Raw genomic sequence first — 11,517 nt, 5'->3', positions numbered from 1 at the left:
GATGATCAATATGTCCCTAACGGGAAATACCTCAGACTTTCAGCAGCCACTACAAGCCAGCATACTGAGCCAGTTGAAGATATTCCTTCATCAATACCACAAGCATCTACAACTGAGAAATTGCTCTAGCAGATACTTGAAAAGTTGGATCGGCATGAACAGAAAGCTAAGATGAGAGAGCGCCGTAACAAGCATCGATTCACATACCTCAAGGAGCTGATCATGGGCAAATTCAAGGACTCAGACACTCCGGACTCCACTTCTTTTACCAGCACCGGGAGCCATGATAGTCCCGACTGTTGAGATACTGCTACCAGCCCACCCCTGTTCCTGACAGATGGCACCGAGGACGGTGCAAAGCCTTAAGTGTGGGGACGTCGGTCAGTACCTGACTTCCGGAGGTAATTTCTCTTCTTTGTACACCAATAATTAGGATATTTTAGTTAGATTTTCTTCCCTTTATAGAATAGAATAAATTGCAGAGGTTAGAATAGTTGCATGCATGTTCTACTTGATTGAAAAGAAAATAAGTTTCTTATAAAAATCTATCTTTGGAATAAAATTTCACTAATTTTTCAGAAAATTTTTATGTTAAATCTGCTTGAGTTGTATTTGGAACATGACGTTTGAGCTAAAGAACACACAACCTGTGAAAGATTTGAGCCTTTATGTATAGTTACATTATTTAACCATAATTATTTTATTCTTGTGTGTTTACTTCTATATGATTGTAATCTATATTTTGTTTTATCTTATATGTCCAATATTTATTATATTTACATTCTTGCACATGATTGAGGCCATTATTTGTTTAAACTCACTTATCCAAATCAAGCCTACCCTTTTCAATTACCCTTGTTAACCACTTTGAGCCTTTAAAAACCCCATTGTTTCTATATTTTACCACATTACTAACCTTAAGCTGAAAAACAATTGCATATCCCAAATTGAATCTTTGGTTAGCTTAAGATAGAATTGTGTGTGCTAGTTAAGTATGGGAAATTGTGGGAACAAAAGTTGTTAAGGGAATGTGTCATGAAAATCTAAAGGGAATTTGGATACCTACTCATGTGAAACTATAAGAATTGAAAAAAAAATCTATGTGCATTGATAAGCTTTATTTATTTCAATTCAAAAAAACTGATGATAAATAAATAAATAAGGGGACAAAATTACCCCAATGTTAAATTTAGAATTCAAAAATCAATGCACAAATGATAGAATCAAAATACAAAGTTGAAACATGAGTATGGGTTGAAAAAGGGAATTATGGGTAGCTAGGCATGAATTTAAAGTATATAGAGTATATGTATATTAGGTGAGAGCTTAGGTTAAAGATTCAATTTATAAAGCTCACTTAACCATATGTATACCCTTACCTGCACCTTGGCCCCATTACAACCCTGGAAAGACCTCATGATGTTTGCATTGGTATATTAACTGTTGTTGATTGGTTAGGAGAAAAACAAAAGTTAGAAAACATGACTAGAGAAGAATAGAGTGATTACCCTATACACTAAAGATCAGTTACATGTTCATACTTATTTCCTTGTCTCCTTCAATTTAGCATGAGGACATACTAATGATTAAGTGTGGGGAGGTTGATAAACCACTATTTTCTGGTTTATATTGTGTTTAATTGTGTGATTTTGTCATGATCCTTACCCACTTATTCATTAATTTAGCATTCATTTAGATTTCCTTCCTAAATTTAGTACATGTTTGAAAATTTCTCCATAGAGACCTTAATTATTTAATTTTAATTCTCCATTATTCCATTCGATACCGTGATCCTTGTGTCAAGTGTTTCAGGCTTTATAGGGCATGAATGAGTTGGAGATTGGAAAGGAAGCTAGCAAAAATGGAAGGAACACAAGAGTTTGAGAAGATAACCAGCGAGAAGTGACGTGGTCGCATGGCTCACGCGACCGCGCGAAGGAGCGTAAATCGCAGTGACGCAGCCGCATGGCTTACGCGGCCACGCGGATTGGAAAGCGCAAGCGACGCGGTAGCGTGGACGACGCGAACGCGTGGCAAGGAAAAAGCGCAAGCGACGCGTCCGCATGGATGACGCGATCGCGTGACATGTGCGATCTGCATAATCTGTAGAATTCGCTGGGGGGCGATTTTGGACCTTATTTCGGCCCAGTTCAGCCCAGAACAGCAGACTAGAGTCAAAGAATATGCAGAAACAACATACATTCATTCAGTAGTTTGGAGATCTAGTTTTCTCTCTTAGGTTTTTCTCTCTAGTTTTAATTTTAATCTTTAATTGATCTTAGCATTGAAACATTGAGAAGAGTTATTTCCTCATCAAGACTTCATCACTCGAGCTTGTCTTCTTAACTTGGTTCTATTCTTTCATGTTCCTTGTTTTTGTTCAATTTTGTCATTCAGATACTCTTATGATTATTTAATGCAAGGATTATTTCTTTTTCATTCAATTTCAATTTCAATAACTATGTCTTTTTTTTATTCCCTTTCATGTTTAATGGATTTATTATTTACAATGCGTGAGTAGTTTCATTACTTGATGGGGAATTGATTAAAAAGGAACTCTTGAGTTGGAAGGATTGAAAGAAAATTTGTAATTGGGTTAACTGTTGAATTACCATCCTGTCACCGACGTCAATCCCTTTGAACTAAGTGGGTTGTAACTTGTGAACAGATCCAGTAATTCAACTTGTTTGACTTCCCCTTACCTAGTAAAGGATAACCAAACAGAGCAACCATTAATTATAAATTAATCTTAAAAATCACTCCATCAATGATAGAGATCCCAACCAATCAATTCCCAGTCAAGGCTTTTATTCATATTATTTAATTTCCCTCAATTTAAATCCCAATTTACTCAACTCAACTTCTTGAACATCTGATTAATATGATAGCACACTTCTTTGCAACTCGTTGGGAGACAACCTGGGACTTAAAACTTCCAGTAATTTTAATTTAAACTCTCTGTGACATATTTCTAAATTGATAGGCAGATTTTTGGTGAATTAAGAACTATACTTGCAACATAATCATTTTAATAATTTTTAATTCACCAGCTTCTGCTTCCCATCAAAGACAAACTGTTGCACCATCTTCTTCATTTTGACTCTGAACCTCCATTCATGACCCTGTAATGTTTCCACTCTTATTCTATTTAGCATTTTGTTTCTCTGCTATATTCTTATTTTAATTACGGTAGCCGATACATTTGTTTTAGTGTTGCTGTGTTCTGCTGAAGCTGTCAAAATTGTTGTTGTTGTGGGTGTGATCATGGTTGATGCTGCTGCCATGTCCCAATTATGTTGGAATTGTTGTTGCTGCTATAAATTCAAAAAGAGCAGGTTTATCGTGGTTAATTCCTTCCGGTTTAGCTAATCAAGGTAGGGGGCTTAAAACAATTTCAATTTAAGAATGCCTACAAGGTTTATTGAATAACTGTAAATAGATTTAATAGCTGTGAGTAATTGATTGATTATGTGAATATTGAATTGTGGCTGAAATTGTGATTGGAATGGTTGACATAGTGATTTGGAATTGTTGATTAGTGATATTGATTGATTATGTAGATTGGAAATTGTTTGATGACTAATTGTTGAGAATTTCTGAATTTTAATGGGTTATGTTGGATTTGTTGACGTTGAGCTGTTATTTGGTATATTGTAGTGTTAATGAACTTGGTTGGTGGTTGATTTGGAATTGGTTTTGAGGGGTTTTGAAGGGTTGGATTTTGAATACTAAATAGTTGCTGAAAATCTGATTTTTGAAATTAAAAGATGACTTTGGAAGTGAATCAGTTATTCAACGATAATCGAAATGATATGAGACTAAAGGCTGAGTAAAGTATAATAAAAGTTGTTGTTGGGACTCAATTTTGAGAAGTTTGAATTAATTATAGAACTAGTTATGATTTTTCAAAGTTAAAATGTAAAACTTGATTTTCTGCATTACTTTTAAACGAAGCCGGAAACTTTGAAAAGCTATAACTAATTCTGTGATTATCAGAATTGTGTGAAACCAAGTTGGATTAAGCTTGGGAATATAGGGAGCTGGACTAGTGAATTTGAGACTTTTTCATTAAGTTTATGATTTATGGTGTATTTTTGAATTATGGATGTCAAATCTGATTTTTCTGCAGAATGTTTAACACAACAGCAACTTGTTTCCTCTATTGGAATTTCTCCGGTTTGAATTTTGAAATGGAACCAATTTTAAATGGAACTCTGGTCCTAATACTTTAATTTCATAAAAATTTAGAATTGTTAGAATTGTGATTTTAAAGATTTATATTTTTAAAGTAAGATGTATTATGCAGTAAAAGTCAGGTTTTGTTTTCTAGGTTAGTAACTTTGAGACTTTATAATTTTTAATTCTGGAATGATATTGAAGTGAAACCAATTGGAGGTGAAAGTTGAGTATGTTTAGTATATATGATTCAAATTTTAGGGTCTTCCATGTTTTAATTTGGTTTAATAGAAAGCTTGATTTAAAACTCTTTTGCTCTGATTTCAAACTTGCTAGAACCAATAGAATGTGTCAGTATTCTTGCAGTTTTTCTCCCTCCATTTTCTTGCAACACAGATAAAGGATTGGTTTGTTTAGATTTTATGATTTCCTATTTTTTTTAAGTTACAGCTACATATATGCAACTCCATCTCACTCTGGATTTACTTTTTTTTTCTCCTCGTTGCTGCTTTGAACATGTTGCTTATATTACCTGTTTATGTTCTGAGTGTTTTGCCTCTGATATCCTGCCTTTATAGTTACTCAATATCCTATTTGACATCTTGCTTCATCAATTATATTTAATTCTGATATGGTTCCTAGATATACTTTTATTCCTCCTTCATACACTGTCTTGTCAATTCTTTCTTATATGATATATTTTTAATAGAAAAAAATTTCTTGGTAAGTTTGCATAGTTTTGCTTTAATTTCTTTGTCTACTTTTAATATATTAATTCATATCATCTATCATTAGTTTTGTTATGATAATAGCTAGACAGCTTAGACTACATGTGTCAGCTTTCTATTTCACTTGGGTTATAGTTTTTTTCAGCACTTTAGATTTATTTTTCAAACCAACTGCTGCTTTCATCTGCAATATCAAATTCCCTCTTCAGGTGGCTAGCTTTCCATTTGATGACCATAATTGCCCCCCACTTCAACTGATTATCTTATTCTGTCATAGTGCATACTCGTGGTTGAAGTTAGATATTGAGAATGTTGTGGTTGTCCATTGTAGGGCTAGAATGGCAAGAACAGGGTTGATGATTTCCAGTCTTCTATTATTCTTAAAGGTGAGTAGTATCTAAACATTTTCTTCTAAATTTAATGAACCTGCTTTACATTTACTCCATCTTTCTCTTTATGCTGCTTAATTTTATTTAGATTTGGTAAATTAAATGTGCTGCAGTTCTTTCCAACTACCGAGGAGTCAATAGATTACTATAATCAGAAACGATGTGTTGATGGAAAAGGACTTGTTTACTAGTTAGAATGATGGCTGCTAATTTGTATTATTCCCAGATAGAAGATCTTATATTTGAAGTAATTTATTTTTAGAGAAATAAATTGTATTTTTAGAGAAATAATTTGTATTATTCTCAAATAGAAGATTTTATGGTTGCTAATTTATTATGGCAACATAAATCTTGTTTAAGGATCATTTTTATTATTTAAATAATATTACATAGTATTATTATGTATTTATTTTTATTTTATAATGTTTCACTAATTTAATAAAAAATATAGGATTATATATATAATTATATTATTAAATAACGATAGCTATGGTATACAATGTGGCTACGCTTTTGAGGTGATGCAGTAGCGCTGAAAAGCGTAGCCTATTCTAGTAAAAATAGAAGCTGAAAAGCGTAGCCTTTGATCATGGACAGCATCACTTGAAAAGCGCACCCTATTCTCAAATGCTAAAAGCGTAGCCCTTGGTGCAGAAAAGCGTAGCCTTTGAGAATAGGCAACGGCCGAATAGGAATCACCCCAGAAAGCGTAGCCATAGCCCAGAAAGCATAGCCGTAGCCTAAGGCATCATTTTTTTTCACTTTTGGCTACACTTTTCAAGTGTACCTGAATGGGTGTTTTTCTTGTAGTGATCAGAAATGAGTTAGATTTGGACAAAATTGGGCATGAAATCACGATTCACGTGTTTACTTAAGTGAATCACGTGCCGCTACTTATGCGTACGCACAAGCCATGTGTACGCACAAATTGGCAGAGATACAAATGGATATGGCATGCGTACGCATAACTATGAAATTTTTCAATGTTTATTTCTTCATGAATTCTCCACTTTTGCATGCTTTTTCTTCATTTCTTCAAGCCATTCTTGTTTTCAAAATATTGAATCACAAAAGCAAACACATCAAGGCACCGAATGAGAGACAAGTGAATTAAATTTGATAATTTTCAAGCATAAAAAACATATTTTTCATAATTAATCACAATTAGAAGAAATTCACAAAAATCTACATTTTCAATGCATAAATGCAAGATAAGTTGATAAATTTTACACTTTTCAAACAAAAAATTATCATGAAATAGAAATTTATCAATGGCAGAGGTGTGATGGTAGGATGAAAGCTAGGGTGGGATTGAAAGGTGAGAGGTAAAGAGTCTGAAAGTGTTGGTAGTGGAGGGATTGTGAGGGGTAAATTTGGAATATGAAATTGAGTGAGGTCATTTGAGGAAAAAAGTTATTAAAGTTTTAGTCTCATCCCCAAAAATTTCAGTCCCATGTGTTTTCACTTTCTAGAAGTATTAAAAGAACTAAAATTTTGTGTCTTGAGACTAACATTTAGTTCCAATTTTTAATCACTAAACATAATATTAAGTCTCAATCTCACGGTCTCAATCTCAGTACCTCAAAACAAATACTATCTAAATTATTAACCAAAAAATCTAGGTTCATAGTACATATTTTTTGGTAAAACTAATATATGTACCGTGCGATGCACAAAAAATATTTATTTATTATATTTATGTTTGAAATATGCTTCTAAAATAAATTATTCATGAATATATTTACCTTATATAAAATAACTTCATATATATTTTGTTATTTATACTAATACCAAACAATGCATAAAATACAAAAATTCACAAAAGTACTTATATTTAATAAAAAAAAGTATTATATGCAATAAACAAATAACTCAATGTTTATAAGAAAAAATGAACTAAAATATTTTAAAGTGAATTTTATATGTATTCACTAAATGTTGTCAAATTAATAATAATATTTAATTATTCTATTAGTCTCTATCATTTTACCGAATTTGCATTTAGATTTTTGTACTTTTTTTAATTGAATTTTTACACTGTTTTTAATTTGTAATTACGTCCTTGCTAGTGTAAAAAATATTAAATTTAACGGAATATTTCTCCAAAAATTAAAGGTTTTCACAATTAAGAACTAAATTAGATCTTTGATCACATATATTTTGGGAGAAATTTTTTGTTAATTTTAACATTTCTGACATGAAAATGACCCAATTACAAAATTAAAAGCAGTATAGGGACCTAAATAAAAGAAAAAATATAGGAACCTAATAATAAAAAGATTTAATTACTCTGCAGTTTCTTATAATTTTATCGAAATTTTAATTCAATCTCTATACTTTTTTTTCAATTGGGTCTTGATACTATTTAATTTTTTTCATTTAAGTCCCTGTTGACATTAAACATAAAAAATATATTAGTGAACTATAAATTTACATATTTATCCATACCCTATAAAAATAAAAAAATTTCCAAACAACACCTTCAATACCATTCAATACCAGATTGAACGAAAATCAACTTTTTGCAAACAGATTAATTTCAAATAAACTAATTCAGAACAATTTCAAAGATTAATCTCAAATAAACTACCTTTAGTATTAGATTAATTTTTACACCTAAAATCAAAGTGTACTAATAGGAAGAGAGAGCGATAAAGAAGCACTAGTGGTGGGTGTTCCTCCATCTTTGCCGTTGAACCACTTCATACATGTCGTCGCTGGTTCACTACATAGAGATAGAGACAGAGACAGAGAAAGATAGAGATCTATGAAAAAGAGGCGCTAATGACAGCTGTTCCCCTATCTTCATCACTGAACCATTGCCGGCTTTATACTCGTTCTCACTGATCCACCACTTGCATCCGCTTTCCTTAAATCTCTTGTCTTTATTGGTTCTAATCAGATCTACGAAGTCAGTGTATACTTATCACAGTCTTCTTCAGACTTTGTGTAAAATAGGTAGAATGAGCAATGGGATAGAACGACGATAAGAGCGAGGATGAGAGAGGGAGGGTGAAACACAGTGAAGTGACAAGTTTGTTACTTGTGAGAGGAAGAAGCAGGTTAGGGGCTAGGGAAAGTGAGGGTCTAAGGGAAGGTGAGGGTCGACGAACTTCAATGGAAATTCCAGCAGAAGAGCTCAACGAAAAAACAACAAGGGTTTGGAGTTTCTGAGTCTCGAAAAATGACAAGGGTTCTTTTGAAATTAAGAAAATATTGAGGTGTTCTTGATTAAGGCTCTTATCCTTAACCTTATAATATTTATTTTTTAATAGAATATTTTGTTATTTCATACTTTTTTTTTAACGGTAGGGACCTAATTGAAAAAAATTAAATGGTTTAAAGATCGAATTGAAAAGAAAAAATGTATAGGAATCTAATTAAAAATTTAGTTAAATTACAGGGACTTGCCCAAATCAGTCCCAAGAATTTTAAAAGTGGACATTTTAGTCCAAAAAAATTAATACACAGATCAATCCCCTAGGAGACGACACTGAGTTGTCATCTTCGGCGCCGGTCTATGAGCCTTGGGCTAGTCCGAACTTTTCGCCTGAGAGATGTCCAATCACGCAGAGTATGAACAAGAGAGGGGGAGTGTACCTGCAAAGGCACTCCGAAGCTTAAGTCATTATTGAGAATTTAATGTGCCTTTTTTAGGATAGAAGACTATACCTTTTTATAAGTGAAGACGAACAGGTCGGTTATATTTCCGTTTTATTGTCTAAATTGAAGAGTAATAATAAGGTGATGAAATCTATTCAGACGTTTCGATTCCAAGACATAGTCCGTTGAGATTATTTGAATTGCCGAACTATAACGCTAGCTTGCCGACTTATGATACTTGATGCCTAGTTATAACCTCGGATATGTAATGACTGGATCATAGCCCCCAAGCTTAGGCTGGAAATATGTTTAATGAAGAAGGTTGAGCTTTTAATAAGTTATAAGTCGACTATTGAGTGAGGGTGTCGCTCGGCGAGGTTGGGTTACCCTTGGAGCCCCCAGATCAAGGTGCTTTATTGAACAATTATTGAAACTATACATTGATATTATTAGGAGAGAGATAAATGAAAGTTTAATGAGCGTGCGTGTTTCCAATGCAGGCTCATTGGGTTTGATGTAATTGATTGGATAGGAGGAAATGGAACTGAAATTTGGTTTAAGTGTGTTAATTAAAACTCTTTGGAATCCTGAAGGTTTGCATGTTTGCTACATTATTCTTTCTGAGGCCTTTGGAATGGAAAAATGGGTAAAAGAGGTATGTGTTAATCCTTTTTCTTGTCTTCTCAGTTTAGATTCTGTGGTTCATTTTCTGTTCTTTTTCTTCTTCACTGCTATTTTTATAACACCCTATCACATAGAGTCTTATGCTTAAGTCATAAAACAGAGGTGGCGAGGTATTACAACCTTTAAAATAAAATTTAGTACACATAGTAGTGTGAAAAGGGTTTATAACTAGGAGCCTTTGAAGAAAAAGGGATAAATCAAAACCGTTAAATCGAAAAGCGCAACACTCCGATCGACAACGTAAACGAACATATAAAGAGTGAGCTAAGTTGAAGAGATATTCAAAAGAGTACCAAAAATACAAATATCAAGACTCAGAACTCGGTTTGCAAAGATAACCGGTCCGAGCATAAAAGTAGACATACATGTATATGGAACTTCCCAAAAGACAACCCAAAAGACAATATACAGAACCTGTTTCTCCAAAATATCCTCTAAGAGGAGTCAATACAAAATATATATATATATATATATATATATATAGTGGAAAATCTAAGTATCTAAACAAGTATATAAATGAAAATACAATCCTGAGAGCTAAGGATCTTCGCCAAAATGGAAGTCTCCAGCATGCCTCAGCAAGGAGCCTCACGTCCTGCATCTGAAAACCACAAAATTCGTATGGGTGAGAACCGGAGGTTCTCAGCATAGTAACAGTGCCCAAATATCTAACATATAATATCCTGAGAAAGCCGAAGGCAATCCTAGAACTTCCATTTTATAACCAAAGCGTATAAATATAACTAATCCATTAAAAAGGAAAACAGGCGACTAGCTTAAGGATCTTCGGTCGAACTATATATCCCCTTTCCAAATCCTGCAAACCTCCCAACCGCCAACAGTAGTTGAGATGCAAACAAAAGCATATCAAACAAGAGATGCACAAGTAGGATGCAAATAAGACAATTAGGCAATTAGCAAGTAATGATGCAATTAATTAGGCAACCCAGACAAATCACATATAATGCATATGATGCTTGCCTATCCTAGTGGCTGATGAGTCTCATCTGTCGGTTATAAAGTCAGCCCGACAAGTCCTGGTAGCTAACCATTGGACTGTCCCTCTGTCGTGCATCCTCAACTCAAGTTAACATAACATAATATATACAACCAACACCCTCACTGGTGTATATTTATGGGGGCGAGCTCATCCGAAACTTTCACAGTGTCCGGCCACACTTACGACATAGGGTCAGCAGAGTATCGAGTCTCCACCTGGAGCACGTGGTGGCTAGCCACTGCTTTTAACCAGGGAAACTTGTATCTCAGATAGGTAGAATGCAACAATCACAACAATCAACAATTTAGTATATATGCATTTAATCACAGCCCTACATTAATATTCATCTCAGCCATCCGGCTTACAAATCATAGTTCATAATCAGCCTTAATCATCACCACATACAGCCATCCGGCTCATCTTATACTCAGCCATTCGGCTCATCTTATTACAGCACTCCACCAACCTCCTCAACTACTCATATCATCATCTTTCATCATAACTCATCATAGCATACTTGGTGCGCGAAATTGTGAACAATACTTTTCACAACTCTCATAATCCCCGGTCATGAACCCCAAAAACTTGGTGTTCAATACCATGGCATTAACACAACTTCGCACAACTAACCAGCAAGTGCACTGGGTCGTCCAAGTAATAAACCTTACGCGAGTAAGGGTCGATCCCACGGAGATTGTTAGTATGAAGCAAGCTATGGTCATCTTGTAAATCTTAGTCAGGCAAACTCAAATGGATATGGTGATGAACGCATAAAAACATAAAGATAAAGATAGAGGTACTTATGTAATTCATTGGTAGGAACTTCAGATAAGCGCATGAAGATGCCTTCCCTTCCGTCTCTCTGCTTTCCTACTGTCTTCATCCAATCCTTCTTACTCCTTTCCATGGCAAGCTTAAGCAAGGGTTTCACCGTTGT

Source organism: Arachis duranensis, chromosome 6, assembly GCF_000817695.3.
Source record: "Arachis duranensis cultivar V14167 chromosome 6, aradu.V14167.gnm2.J7QH, whole genome shotgun sequence".
Lineage (NCBI taxonomy): Eukaryota > Viridiplantae > Streptophyta > Magnoliopsida > Fabales > Fabaceae > Arachis > Arachis duranensis.
Note: the sequence above shows the minus strand (reverse complement) of the source record.